Genomic DNA, 15,135 nt, shown 5'->3' with positions numbered 1-15,135 from the left:
AATATGGATCGTTTCCTGGTCTGCGAGCTTGTTGGACTTGCTGAACCTGCTCGTGCACAAACTCAGGAAATTGAGGTACGGCTGGGCATTCACTAACAAAATGGTTCGGACTTGCACACAATGCACAAACTTCTTGGATTGGATTAGGTGGAATCGGGGATTGTCCAGTGTTTAGAAGACGATCTAATTTTTGGGACAGTTCATCTACCTTTTGATGGATATCTATGGCATTTCCTACTTCATATATTCCACCTCTTTTTGAGTTTAACATGGGTTTATCTCTAATAGAGGTAGACATATGATGTAATAAATTTTCACTTAAAATTTCAAACAGTTGCCATGCCTCATCCTCACTTTTCAGAATAAATGTCCCACCGCATGATGCATCGACCATTTGTCGATGTCTTTCAGAGAGCCCATCATAAAAATATTGAATTAACTGCCACTTGGGTACAGCATGGTGGGGACATTTTCTAATAAGGTCTTTTAATCTCTCCCATGTTTCATGAAACATTTCTCCATCTAATTGGGAAAAACTAGTTATGGCTTTCCTTATTTGATTAGTTTTTCCTATGAAAAAATATTTCTTGAGAAACTCTCCTTGCAGCTGGTCCCAGGTTGATATAGTCATGAAATCCAAAGTATGTAGCCAGTATTTGGCTTTGTCCTTAAGTGAAAAAGAGAATAATTTCAACCTAAGAGCATCATCGGAGAAGTTGTGAATTTTGACAGTTGAGCATATCTCAAGAAATTCTTCAAGATGTTTATAAGGGTCTTCATTACTAAGTTCATAAAATGAAGGTAACATTTGGATTATACTGGACTTAATTTCATATTGAGTGGCCTCCACAGGGGGTACTTGAATACAAGGAGAGTAGGTATATGTGGAAGGAGTAAAGTACTCCTTCAATTGCTTGGGTGGATCATTCTCCTGATTTCGGTCCATCTTTTTATAATAAAGTGAGAAAAGAATGAAGAAAATCTAAAGAGAAGAACCTAAGAATCTTAAATCTATGAAAAGGGAGAAATTAATTAATGTTTAGATGTTAATTGCAATCAACTTAAACAATCATAGACTCTCTATCCTACGGTTAACTTAGATCTAGACAGCTCCTAACTTTCAAGATTGCTTTTGAGCACTCCAAGCTCAAGACTGACTAACTGACTCGGCCAGGTAAGCGTAAGATGTGGGAGGTTCCCTGCTCGTTGCTTTCCTTGGACACCAACTAAGTTGGCTAGGTCAGTCAATAGAACCAATTGAAAACCACTTTCTTTAACCACTTGCCTTAGACACCGAGCAATTAACCAATCCGCACTCGGTTCAACTCTAGAGCTTTCTTATCCTATTGAGCTCGAAATTCCTAGGGTTGACGTCTAGTTGATTTTAAATTAAGGTCTAGGTTATGCAAATGCAAGGGAGTGATTTGTGGGCCAAGGAAGGGTGATCAAATCCCCACCTTATCTGGTTAATGGGTTATTGCCCTTAAGATCAATTATGGAGATGCAATGCAAAGAAACAAGGTGTCCAATCAGGTTAGAAATTTTTATATTTGAGGTTACGCTATTTTAGTTAAGTGTTATGAAATGTCAGTGGTTTTTCTTTTATATAATTTTATCTTTTTATATATATATATATTTTTTAATTTTTTTTTTCATTTTGCAAGAAAATAAATTTAAGTGATTAAGTCTAAAAAGCAATAAATCACTGGGCTATGAAAAGTAGCAAATTATTCTAAGCAGCAAAATTCTAAATAGTAAATAAGTTATGCAAGGTAATTCTGTAATTATGCAAATAAGATTATCTAGCTAGAAAGCACTGAAAAAAAAATTAAAACGAGAAATGAAAACTGAAAAGTATTTTTTTTTTTTTAATTTTTTTTTTTAAAAAAAAATTCAATTTTTTTTTAATTCAACTGTGCCAAGATCCCCGGCAACGGTGCCAAAATTTGATGCGTAGTCGTTGATAGCACCAAAACTAACTCTACTCACTACGTAGGTAGGATGAGTCGAGATCGTATCCTCAGGGACCTTGGGCTAAGTTGAGATTGCAAGGTAAAAGAAAGAAGCGTTGTTTTTTATTTAGAAAATAAATTATCGTAAAATTGAGGTAATTAAAAAAATAAAGAGCTCGGGAGTTTTGAATTAATTTGCACTAGCAGAGTTGTATCTCTTTTTTAACTAAATAGATGTGATTAATCTTAGGAAAAAAACCTGTCTTTCCTCGGCACGCTCCGTACCCGTAGATCACGGCGCATCTCCGGAAAGTTCCAGGTAACCAACTCTTCTTTCCTCGGCACGCCCTGTATCCGTAGATCACGACGCGTCTCCGAAAAGTAAAAGTTGTTCCTAATATTAATCTAACAAGAAAGCATAAATAAAAGCATATGATAGGGAGCAAATAAAGAACTCATGACAATTTAAATAAAAAGCATAATCTTTATTGCATATAAAGAAATACAGGAAAGTTTAGAACAATAAACCATCTCTGTGTCGTTACAAAATTTCTTCTCCACTCCCGAGACTGTTAACCTAGCTGCTCATGAAGTAGTCCCTTTCTATTCCTCTATGCAAGGCTCTAGAAGATTTCTGGGCTCCCCCCTCCAATGAGAGTACAAAAGTCTTTTTATAGGTGTTAGGAGGGAGGGGTTTTACATGATTTTCTGATGTGGGACTAAAAAAATATAAATCTTTCAAAACATTTCTAAATATTATTTTTTTCCTTATTTTGAACTTGTCTGCCATGCGCCCACACCCGCGTCAGTGCCCGTCCCCGCGTCCATGCTGCGTCCACGTCCCTCGTCCACGCCGCGTGTTCACGCGCGCCCACGAGCCAAAGAATTCACGCGCGCCCAGGCTTTTGAATCCACGTGAAACTGCCCAGAGCCAAAGAATTCACGTGAATCCTTTTTTTTTTATATTCCAAAAAGAAACAAAAGTTCCTTCATAATGACATCTATATCTTTTTTGGATTCCTTGCATAGTATCTTCATTTTCTATAATACCGGATGCATCTTTCTTTTATTTTAATTTTATTTTAAGTCCAATTTTCTTCAAACTTGAGTCTTTTTGATCTATGAATTGGACTCTTTGTATCGGTGATCACCTTTCCTGTAAAACATAGAAAGAAATATCAAATTCTTAATAAATAAGATAAATTAAATATAATTTTTTAATTTAAAATACTTAACTTAAGTGTTTATCAGTATACATACCACAATGCTTGTCATTTGATTCTCTGAGCTAGGGTGGAGTCAGTTGAGAGCTCTCCTCCAAGCAAATAGTCGACGATTTAGTCCATCTAGCTCAGCTCTTGCTCAATTTGAAGTACCATGGGCACCTCAATACTCTGAGTCTACAAATGTTCGATGAAGACTCACCAATTGTGGTTGATCAACCCCGATGTGGCAAGGTGAGAGAGAACATCAATTGGGGCATTTTTTGCCCTAGAAATATATTGGATGTCCAAAGTTTGAAAGGCTACCAATATTTGCTTGAGATTCCTATAGGTATTTTGCCATTGTAGGATCCCCAGGCTTCGTGTTCACCTTAGACCAGGCCGATGATGAGCTCAGAGTCGAAGAAGACTTTGAGGTCCTTCAGGGATTCATACTTGACCTCATTATTGAAGGCTTTAAAGTCAAATCGAAGGGTATACTCTATTACAACACCATCTAGGCTAGTAAAAATGAGCCCTATCCCACATCCTTGTACATTTGAGGCTCCATCGATGTGTAAAATATTGGTGAACGTAGGTGATTTCATACATTTATTTTGAAAATTTTTTGAATAAATTATAGTAGAAGATAATTAGATTAATCAAATTAATCTAACATGCATATGATCTAATCATCAAATCAATCTACTCTAGGATCTATGACATGATATGTTGCATATAAAATCTAAAAAAATCACGTGATAAAATCTGCATGCATGGATGTAAGCAGTAGATCGCATCTACTTCTAATCTAAGTTCAGAACTCGATACCTGAATACGGATCGATGATCATCACTGCTGAGAGATAAGATAAAGATGATCCTTACTGATTGCTCGTAGCTGCACATATATCTGGCCTTCATGAGAAGTCCACTCAAAGCCCCGATTTGATCGATCTTCTCGAAAGTACTAGCTCATGCGAAGACCTTCTTCTTGATTGATCTGGATCTTTTCTTCAAATTTTTGAAATTTTTTTATAGGTTGAAGATAGACTTTTGGAGGAGATAAAGAGGTAGAAGAAAGATGAAGAAGAAACTATTTTCTCTCTTATTTTTTTCTCTTCCCAAACCCTGAGGTAGAAATCCTAGAAGACTAGGTTTTGCGTACACCCCAAGAGAGAGGACTCTCCTCCTCTTTTTCATGCCAAGAACCATGCCCCAAAGCCCCTCAACATGGAGAACTCCTTCTCTGGTCTTTTACATGCACAAAAGTAAGAAATAGACCCCTTTTTATAGGCATGTAATAGGGTTGGGTGAAGAGTCCTAAGGATCTTGGACTCTTCAAGATATGTCGCACCTTCTCCCAATTCCATGCCAAAACACATCCAAAAAAATATGGCATGCCCCTTCCCATATTTTTTCATGGTAAATCAGTTCTCTAACTAATTTCTCATGAAAAATCTCCTCAAAATGTTGCACACATAAGGAGAAAAAAATAAGTTGGCATGTGGAGTGATTTGGATAAGAATAAATTCTCCTGATAAGGAATATTTTAAAATCTGATTTTAAAACCTTTCTTTTATCAAAATCAAATTAGATTTGGATGTGACAAAGGAAGGGAGAAGACCACTTTGGCATAAAAAAATCTCATGCAAAAACCTCTTGAACATGGAGAAAGTTGACATCAAAGTGGGAGGCACATGGGGAGAAGAGTCCAATCCTATATGGACTCCAGGTTTTTTTATTTGAATCTAAACCAAATCACATCTAGTTTAGCCCAAATAAAATACATGAAGCTCCATCTAATTAGGTTCATAAATTTTTAATCAAATTTTAATCAAATTAAGATTTGATTGAATCAAAATCCTAATCAAATCAGAGATATTTCTCTCTTAATGATTAGGTCATCTCATAACCTAATCGGATAAAACCTAATTAAATCTAATTCAATTAGATTTCATTTAATTCTCTTTGCTCAATCAAATTGAGCTAATCAGTAATCTATTTGCTAATTAATCTTCTATTAATTCACTAACACTTGTGAATAAATTTATTGCTAACTTTTGCACAAGGTTAATCATCAATCGAATTGATGATTATGCCCTTGAATGATTCTCAATCGTTGATCAACCACATGATCAGTCAGAAATTTTTTTTGAGTGTGACCCCATAGGTTCGAACCTAAATCGATAGCATAAAAATAAATTTCTAAATCAATCAATGTAACCATCTAGCAATGGTGACCCAACATCCGGATAGGTCGAATGATGGCGAAGCAATATTCAAAGACCTATTGGCATATGGTTATCGTATAATTCATCCCTTTGATCCTAACGCTCAAAGATGACCTAGGATTTAACTATCAATCCTAAATAAGTCATTCATATTGTATTTCAATCTTTCAAATCGATCACATAGATTATCCAGGCCCAGGTTGTGCTAAATTGAAATACATTGATACATTAACTCCTACTAATTCGGAGGGATCAATCCCATCTTGACTCATGCACCGACTTGATAAGTACTTGACTGTACCCAAAAATTTTTTATTATTGAATTAGAAACTCAGTTAGTCCAACATCAAAATACAATAAGTTGCTTGCAAGTTACCGTGGTGATCTCAGGTCGGAGGGATACTTATACCCATACCCTTTGTGAGCTACCATTGACAACAGAGTGCTCCACAGTTGGTCATGTTCAGTGATGATGTACTCCTGCATCTCACCTGCATGCCATACCAGTGTCTTCACACTATTTGATTACGAAGACAACTAATACATATGGCACACACGACCTACGCTTGATATCGCTATCATCCTAATAATAGCATATCGTTTGGTTACGAACCAAATTAAGGACTATGCGATAAATATTTTTTTATCAATCAAAGTAGTCTTAAGGTTCATCATAACATAGGAGTTCATTAGTAGATATAATCTTATAATAAAAAGATCAAATAATTTTTATTATTTATCAATTTATTTATATTTATAATTAGCATAATCGTCAAATGATTGACTTTAGAATACATTTTTCAATAACTCCCACTTAGACTAAAGTCAATTAGTATAATATCATATACCCATCTTCAATTTATCATCTCAGAACTCATAGATATTGAGGCTTTAGTAAATGAGTTGGTCAGATTCTCCTTTCCGTTGATCTTCTAAAGTTTGACGTCACCTTAACAGATTTTTTGAATAAGATGGTAGCGATGCAAAATATTTGATAAGCTAATAGGACTTCAGCTCCTTGGCATGAACTATGGCTCTGGTGCTATATAATACAGCAAGACCATCATCGGAGGGTGCCACTCCTAGCTTACCAATGAACCTGTATAATCACATAGCTTTCTTGCAAACATTGAATGCTGCAACGTATTCTATCTCATAATTTGAATTTAGCTATATTGCTCTGCTTGGAATCTTTCCAGCAGATTGCTCCATTATTTAAGATAAGGATGTATTCTGACACGTTCTTGCTATTATTATATCCAACTAAAAATTAGAGTAATACGTTATAAGTTTTAAGTTAGATTCTCCATAACCGAGTCATTGGTCCTTAGTATTTCTCAAATACCTAAGGATGTTCTTTCAGTGATTCTAACTTGGATCTTGTAAGTATCCACTCACTACCCTAGTGAGTATACTATATCCGATCTCATACATGGTGTACATGATAGAATAAATTTTATTCATAAATATTCTATATATATTGGACTGGGATAATTCAAGCAGCCTCTTAGATCTATCTCTATAGATCTTCATCCCTAGGATGAGAGATACTTTTCTCAAATTTTTTGTAGAGAACAATGATAATAGCGAAATCTTTATTCCCTGTAATGTAAGAAATATCATTTTCACTTAAAAAAATTTTATTCATATACAAAACAAGAAATATACTCATAGAACTACTAACCCATTTATATTTACAGGGTTCTTCTTCATTCTCAACGAAGCCATGCATTTTGATCATTTATCAAAATACATATTCCAACCTTGAAATATTTAGCATTGTCACAGGCAAAATTATCTCATTATGATCAATACCATAATGTTGACGATATCTTTAGGCAATCAGATAAGCTTTGTAGGTCTCCACCTCGTCTGTGCTCTCTGATCTTATTGAAGATCCACTTATACCCTATTGGCTTTATCCTTTCGAGTGGATCAACGAGTGTTCATACACTGTTGATCTTCATGGACTTCATTTCAGACTTTATGGCTCTAAGCCACTAATCAGAATCGAACCTCTACATGGTATCCATGTAGGTGATCAGATCTTTATTGTTCTCATCAAGTTCCACAAGATCATGTCTCAGACTTAGATACCAAAGTGTCTATCTGATGGATGCGATACTCTACCAGATCTCATTAATGGTGCCTCTATAATGGATTTCAGATTTGATCTAATCAAATTTGATTCTATGGGTTCACTAGATTGTACCGATTCTTTTACCTATCAAACTTCATAAGTTGCACATTAAAAGCATCAGTTCCTTCACCAAGATACTTTTTTTTTAAAAAAATATCGAACAACTTTTATTCTTTAGCAAGGTAGAAGTTATATCCCTTAGATTCTTTAGGATTATCCTATAAAATAATATATATAGGATCAAGATCTAAGCTAATCGATCTGCAAATACTTGACATAAATCGAATACTTCCAAATCCTAAGGTAAGAAAGTATCGACTTATCCTAGTCCATATCTCATACGGAGTTATTGCAACTAATTAATTCAGAATCTAGTTCAAAACATGATAAGTAGTTTTAAGAGCATAACCCTAAAAGAAGACTGGCAGACTTGTAAAATTGTTGGATGTATGCCCTAGAAGTCAATTTTGGCTGACACATTTCATATCTCTAGGATATAATTTTATACTTATTGGGCAGTTATAATACCATTCATATTTATATGTCTATGAATTATCCAAAAGATTAATAAGATAATGATATATATTCTCAAAGAGTTGAGAATTTGAGACATGTGTTATTAATAGTTGATTCCTAAATTGCTCCTGGTCATAGGATCATAGAGATGGTGATTGATCCGGATAGACCAGTGTACGGATCACTTTCTTCGAGTAGATGGGTCTCGAGTCTGCAGTGTAGAGATACTGGAGTAAGAGTACAGGTGGTTGTTAGAGAACAACTAGCACTGAGCGTGACCAACACAAAAAATCACATGGATGTCTGCTCACTCGTTTGTAATTTTTTCGATGCTGTAGTTGCATGACTAGTCCTTTGACCTGAGATGATACTACTGCTCGTAGTAAGGCTACTGGAGTTTGACTAATACATCAACATGGGTCTCAAAGAGCTCTTATAGTGGTTGTTGGCGATAGTTGGTCCACTGTAGGAGTGGGGTGTGCATCAAGATGGGATCTATCGATCCTAGAAGAAGGGAGTAGTTCTATAGGATTTAAGAGGCTGAGTCTTTAAGTCTATGGCCATAGCAGTGTGATTGATGAAAAAAAATTTTATAGAATCACATATGGACTCGAGCTGATTGAATCTATCATATGACCGATGTTGAAGTTTGACAATTCATCCATGACCTGCCATCTGGTTGAGACTCATGATAGAAGAACTATATCATATGTTAACTGTACCTAGAGATTCATCTTTTATTCTGCTGGGTTGCCACTATATACTGTTAGGTGTCACTGATAGATTGTGAGACTCACAAGGATCATCTTGATGATCAATGATCCTTGGTGGGCTGAGTTGAAATTGTTCCAATCCATTGAAAAGTATTTCAATGATATTATGATAGAGATCATAATATATCTCACTACTAGACAGAATAGAACCTATAGGATCACGCACAAAAGAGGCTTTTAACTGATCAGATGGATGAATTACGATTATGAATCGTAACAGGATTTGATTATCAATTTGATTGATAATTAATCTAATACAAATATTTCATTATGTAACTTACTAAAGAGTTAGTGAGTTATAGGAGGATTAATTAGCAATAAGATTGCTAATTGGCTTAATTTGATTGAGCATTGGGGCTTGTATCAAGTTCAATTTGATTGGATTTTATTTGACTCATTTTGGATTTGATTTGATCAACCTTATAGGGTTATAGGATAACCCCAAAAGAATTGAATGATTAGTCTCAGTTGAATTAAGATTTGGGTTTCATCCAATTTTTAATTAGACTAAGATGTATGTATTTCTAATTGGACTAAGAATCTTATTTTCATACTACACCAAATTCTAATGGGATTAGGATTAAAATTCAGCACTAAGAAAGAGTCCAATTGGACTAGGACTCCTCCTCCAATTAGGAGACATCTAATCTAAATTAATTGGACTCCAAATAGATTTGAATTTTATTTATTTGAGTATAATCTGATCTTAATATGATTAAAATTAATTAATATTTTAATTAGATTAAAATAGCAATTTAAACTTAGAGTCCCATGGGAATAAAACTACCTTGATTCCATGCGCCATAAGGTCTCCACGCCAACTAGTTTTGTGCGCCCAAAATAACCCACGCCCCATCTGATTTTTTAGCATGAATTCTCCTTCTTTTTATGCATGTAAGAAGCCTTTTAAATCTCCTTTTTACTGTGTATAACCTGGGCAGAAATCAGATTTTGGTTGGGCGGCACAAAAGGGTAGAGTCCTAGTTTGTTTGGACTCTTGATTCCTATCCATATTTGAAGTCCTCTATTCATCTATTTAAACCCCACCACTTGGGACGTGTAAGGTGAGATTAGAACCTGACTTTGATGCCCAAAATCAGATTAGAAGGCATGAGAAAAAGAGAGGATAAAGGAGGGGAGCGCACGGCATCAAAAGTGGGGTGCAAGTTTTGTTATATCCTTTCTTTCTTATACAACCAAAGGTTGGTTGTCTAGACATCTCTATCTCCTCCCTCTTGTCTATGTTTAGACATGGATGTCTCCTCCTCCTTTTGTCTAAAAGTTAGATAAAATTCTTACATCTCTATTATAGAGATTTGGTTCATGAATTTTAGTTAGAAAAAGAAGAAAGGATTCTTCTCATGATCTCTAGTGTAGAGATCAAGATTCTCTTACATCTTCTTATTCTCTAAAAGTATCTTAGGAGAAAAGAAGATTTTTAACCATCAAGATGGGATCTCTGCAAAGGAGCTAGCACTCTGATGAGATCAAAAGGCTTCTGATCAAATCAGAGTCTCGTGTAGATATCCGTAGAGGCCGGATGCTTGTGCAGCTAAAAAGGACCTTCGTAGGACATCCATGATCATCCGTTCGAGTTGAAGATTGATCCATGTCTAGGTATATTATATATATATATATATATTTTTAATTTCTATATCTAAATCTTATCTCACATATGATGATTCTGGTTATGGTTTGAAGATATGATCTTATGCATGCTTAGATTAAATTAAATTTAATCTAAAAATTTTTAAAATTTTGCTGTATACTCTTTTTGCAAAATCATACATGCATGAAACCATAAAACTCTAATATTGTAAACCCCATCATGGATTGAACTATGTCTAACAAAGTTAATTCATTGGAAAGGCATTCTCCTTCTTGGTCTAACCGAAGAGTTTTAATGCTCTTTCCAGTTCATTTCTCTACCTTATTATGGAATTGGTTGAACATTTTAAATAATCCAAATTTATGATAAATATATTTGTAGATCAAATACATCAATATGTATCAGGCTCATAACATCATTGGCTTATTCATCTTTTTCAGTAGAAGGTGATTCGATCATCTTACTAAAGAGATAGGATTGACAGCTTGACAATGAATCATAATCATTGACTTTGAGAATTCTCTTATGTTGATCCTATTCTTGTTTATATGATTGGGCCTTAATTGTCAAAGGTAGGCTTCCATGACATTATCTACTTTAGGATTTGTTTGGTTGTGTACATTACACTAACAGGTTGTGACTATTCATAAATATCATTTTTCAGTTGTCCACATGATTTTGACATCATTCATAATGATATTACAAAAATCATTAGACAATAGTGACAATTACTAAAATGATATTGTTAGAATTGAAAATAGACTCGACGATTTTTAAAATCAGAATTGAAATATAACTTTCATCTCCAATGTTCAGGAACCTCTTACTATTTTCAAACTTTCTACTAATCTGAAGTCATTACAACAATTTGCATGGACTTCTGATATTTAATATCCAAGTAGTAGTGTCACAGATAAAGAAATCATAAGGTGTTATTATACAAGTACCTTATCCAGCAATTATTTGCTATTTTTCTTCTTTTGACTGTTCAGATCAAGAGACTCTGTCAGACTAGATTAATCTTAGACTCTTATATTAGTTTGGGCTTCTCAGCCTAAGCACAACTCTTTGCACCTTCTTTTCTTTTTCTTTCTCAAAAGATTGTTATCTTCGTTTCCTTTTCTTTTTATCGCATCATATGTGTTGGATGTGGAAACTTCAGGTGCTGGATCTATAATCATATTTAGGATCCATTCATGCTCCAAAACTATTTACAACTTTCGATACTATCTATCGATGTTGGGTCCTATAAATAACTCACTGTCAAATAGTGAATAGAGCAACAGACATCAATCCATAATTGAAAGAAAAATACAAGACCTCTATGTTTATGAATTGATTAAGCCTACAGACTTGAACTTTAGTCTAAAAGTTCTTCTACTATTTTATACAAATTGGTAGCCTCTACTTCTAATTCAAAGAATTATTTTAATCTCTTAGCGGGTACTAGAATCCACACAGACTGCAGACAGGTCCGAGAATGGCTCAGTCAACCCATATATACTTGTGGATAGGTTTTCAACTAATTATTTCTCCAAATAACTTTTAATAGTTAATTTAGCTCCAGATTTTATTTCAGTAGATGATGGGCCTCCACTGAAAGTTCTGATTTGGTCAAACCATTAATATGAACCTACTCATGATTCTAACTAATGAATGATCAAGTCTGAAGATGGCTCAATCAATCTAACCATCATTAGATAGTATAATAGAGTCATCATATGATGAATGATAATTTTATCATTTAGAGAGAACATCAGACGGATGGCACCTACAATGTCAATAAAAATAATGGATCCATTATCATTCATCTTAATGGGAGGCTATGATCCAGTTATTCCCATAACTAGCTTATTTTATGAACTTAATAATTTAAAAGATTTAATTAATTTAGAAAAAAGAGAAGAAGAGATCAATTAGTAGATCACAATCCTCTCACTGACTTCACCAAATCACTTAATCGGATTAGGGTCATACTGATTGAACTAACATCTAGATCAGTCACACTGATCAACCTTAATGGTATGGGTCAACTCGAATCATTTAGTGATCTAATCAAGACATAATCCACTAAATTGATCAGATGAGCGAGATCGATGGGAGGGTCTGCTAAGCTTACCTTAGACACCATCAAAATGGTCAGATAAACTTGTTGCTCCTAGATTGATTTTGATGATTACAAAACAGATTGAAGGGATACAATATTTTAAAATGAAAAAGTCCTTATGCTCTTCAAGGGCAAAATTGTAATTTCACTAAAATTCTGATTTGATAGTATCATTTGGTAGAACAAATGATTTGAAATCTATTGGTGAAAAATTTATTGTGTTTGGACTTATATTTTTGAAGTTATGAAGGTTTGAAGTGCATGAGTCGACTCATGAGTCAACTCATGGCACTGTGAGCTGATTGGCACGCAAAAATTCTCCTTGGCACGCTAGTTTTCTGGCTTGGCACGACCTGTGAGTCGACTCATGAGTCGACCCCTGCTAATTTGAGCCAAGAAATTCCAGAAAAGCATTCTCTGATTTTTGCAACAGAGGTCGACTCATGAGTCGACCCCTGAAGCATGAGTCGACTCATGAGTCGACCCCTGCGACGGAAAATGTCAGCAACGGCTATTTTTTTTGCCCATTTTAATTGCCATTTATGCTTCCTAAAAATCCTCTAACGGCTCTTTATCTGCCTAAATTGTTTTCTCTTGCTACTAATGCCATAAAATGCTTAAAATGGTGAAAGAAAATTGCAGATTAAATAGCAGATCAAATTGCAAAGAAAAAGAAAGGGGAAATCGGGAGATCAAACGTGAGATCAAAAGAGAAGAGAGGATCCGAAATCTGAGATCAACAAATATTCAAGAAGAAGAGAGAGGATCCACAATATTCAAGAGAGTTTGTGAAAAAGAAAAGCAAGAGCATTCAAAGAGAGAATCTTTCAAGTCGATTGTTTTCAACCTTGATCTAGAGATTGTTCAAAGCTTTCAAAAGATCTTCAATCAACAATCAACCTCTTCTCAAGCGTTCAACCGTTCATTCATCTTGAGAAAATCTGAAAAAGGGGTTCTTCATTTGAGTAAAGCTTTTATTGTTATATTTGCTCATTTAAGGAGCTGTTATTGTATTCATCTGTGCTCTAAATATTCTTATTCTTTGTGAGTTTTTGCTCTTATTTTTGGAGGATTTCCAAAACAAGGAAAGGTTGATCCGAACCTGAAATCGGAGTGTTTTGGGTTTGCTTGTACCCAAAAAACAAGTGTTCTAGCTTGGGATAGCTAGGGTCGGAGTTTCCGACGTCTTGTATTCTAGCTTGGGATAGCTAGTGTCGGAGTTTCCGACGTTTTGTATTCGGGTTGAATACAAAGGATAGTGGATTAAAATTCCCAAATGGGATCTTGGGGAGTGGATGTAGGTGCAAGGTTAGCACCGAACCACTATAAATCCTTGTGTTTGTGGTGTGCTTTATCGCTTTATCTTATTTCTTTATTATATCCTTGCAATACTACTTTAGGAAATTAATATTGATTTAAAGCCATTATTTTGTTCTTCATAAGTTATTTGTTGGGCTTAAAATTTTTAGAAACCCAATTCACCCCCCCTCTTGGGTTGCATAGCTGGGCAACAAGTGGTATCAGAGCCAGTGCTCTAGCCCTTCTTTGATCTAACAATCAAAGAGCCAAAGATCTATGGCAACCCATGTTGGAACTTCTCTAGCTGAGGGGCAATCAACAAACCGACCTCCACTTTTCAATGGGTCTAATTACACCTATTGGAAAGCTCGGATAAAGATTTTCATACAAGCACACGACTATGATATGTGGAGTATCATAGTGAATGGTCCTCACACACCCACCAAGATTATAGATGGTGAGGAGTCAACCAAATCCGAGAAAGAATGGGATGAGGTTGACAAGAAATTGGTACAATTAAATGCCAAAGCTATGAATATTCTTTATTGTGCACTAGATGCTAGTGAATTTAATCGCATTTCTACTTGTGCATCTGCTAAAGAAATATGGAATAGGTTAGAAGTCACCCATGAGGGAACAAATCAAGTAAAAGAGTCTAAAATAAACATGCTTGTACATAAATATGAATTGTTCAAAATAGAGCATGATGAGTCCATAACTACTATGTTTACTCGTTTTACTGATATAATCAATGGTTTAAAGAGTCTTGGCAAATCTTATACTAACAGTGAACTTGTAAGGAAGATTCTCAGGTCACTGCCAAGAACTTGGGAAGCCAAGGTGACTGCCATCCAAGAAGCAAAGGACTTGAACACTCTACCTCTAGAAGAGCTTCTTGGATCCTTGATGACTCATGAACTTAGCATGATGCAACATCAAGAGGATGAAATCAAAAAGAAAAGAACCATTGCCCTCAAATCCACAACTTCACCTGATTATGAAACAGATGACTCTGAAGATGAAGATCAGGATGAGGAGATGGCTCTCATCACCCGAAATTCAAGAAGTTTCTAAGAAAAAGGAAACAGGGGATGAGAAAAAATTTACAAAAGGGGATCAAAGCATAGAAAAGGAGAAAGATCAAACCCCTATATGCTACGAGTGCAAGAAGCCAGGACATTTCAGATCCGAATGTCCTCAATTGAAGAAAGGTCCAAAGAAATTAAAAAAGAAGGCAATGATGGCGACCTGGAGTGCGAGTGATGACTCAAGCTCCGACGAGGAAACCTCAACCGAACAAGCCA

General features: G+C 35.2%; 1 non-coding gene across 1 annotated transcript; it reads left to right on the top strand.

Annotated features, from left to right (window-relative positions):
* The first annotated feature begins 453 nt into the window (after positions 1-453).
* Positions 454-559, top strand: LOC140852756 (small nucleolar RNA R71). The gene has a single exon (XR_012135655.1). It is a non-coding gene; the product is annotated as a small nucleolar RNA R71 (small nucleolar RNA).
* The last annotated feature ends 14,576 nt before the right edge of the window (positions 560-15,135 follow it).

Source organism: Elaeis guineensis, chromosome 11 (assembly GCF_000442705.2).
Source record: "Elaeis guineensis isolate ETL-2024a chromosome 11, EG11, whole genome shotgun sequence".
Lineage (NCBI taxonomy): Eukaryota > Viridiplantae > Streptophyta > Magnoliopsida > Arecales > Arecaceae > Elaeis > Elaeis guineensis.
This window is presented reverse-complemented; position numbering and strand designations above follow the sequence as displayed.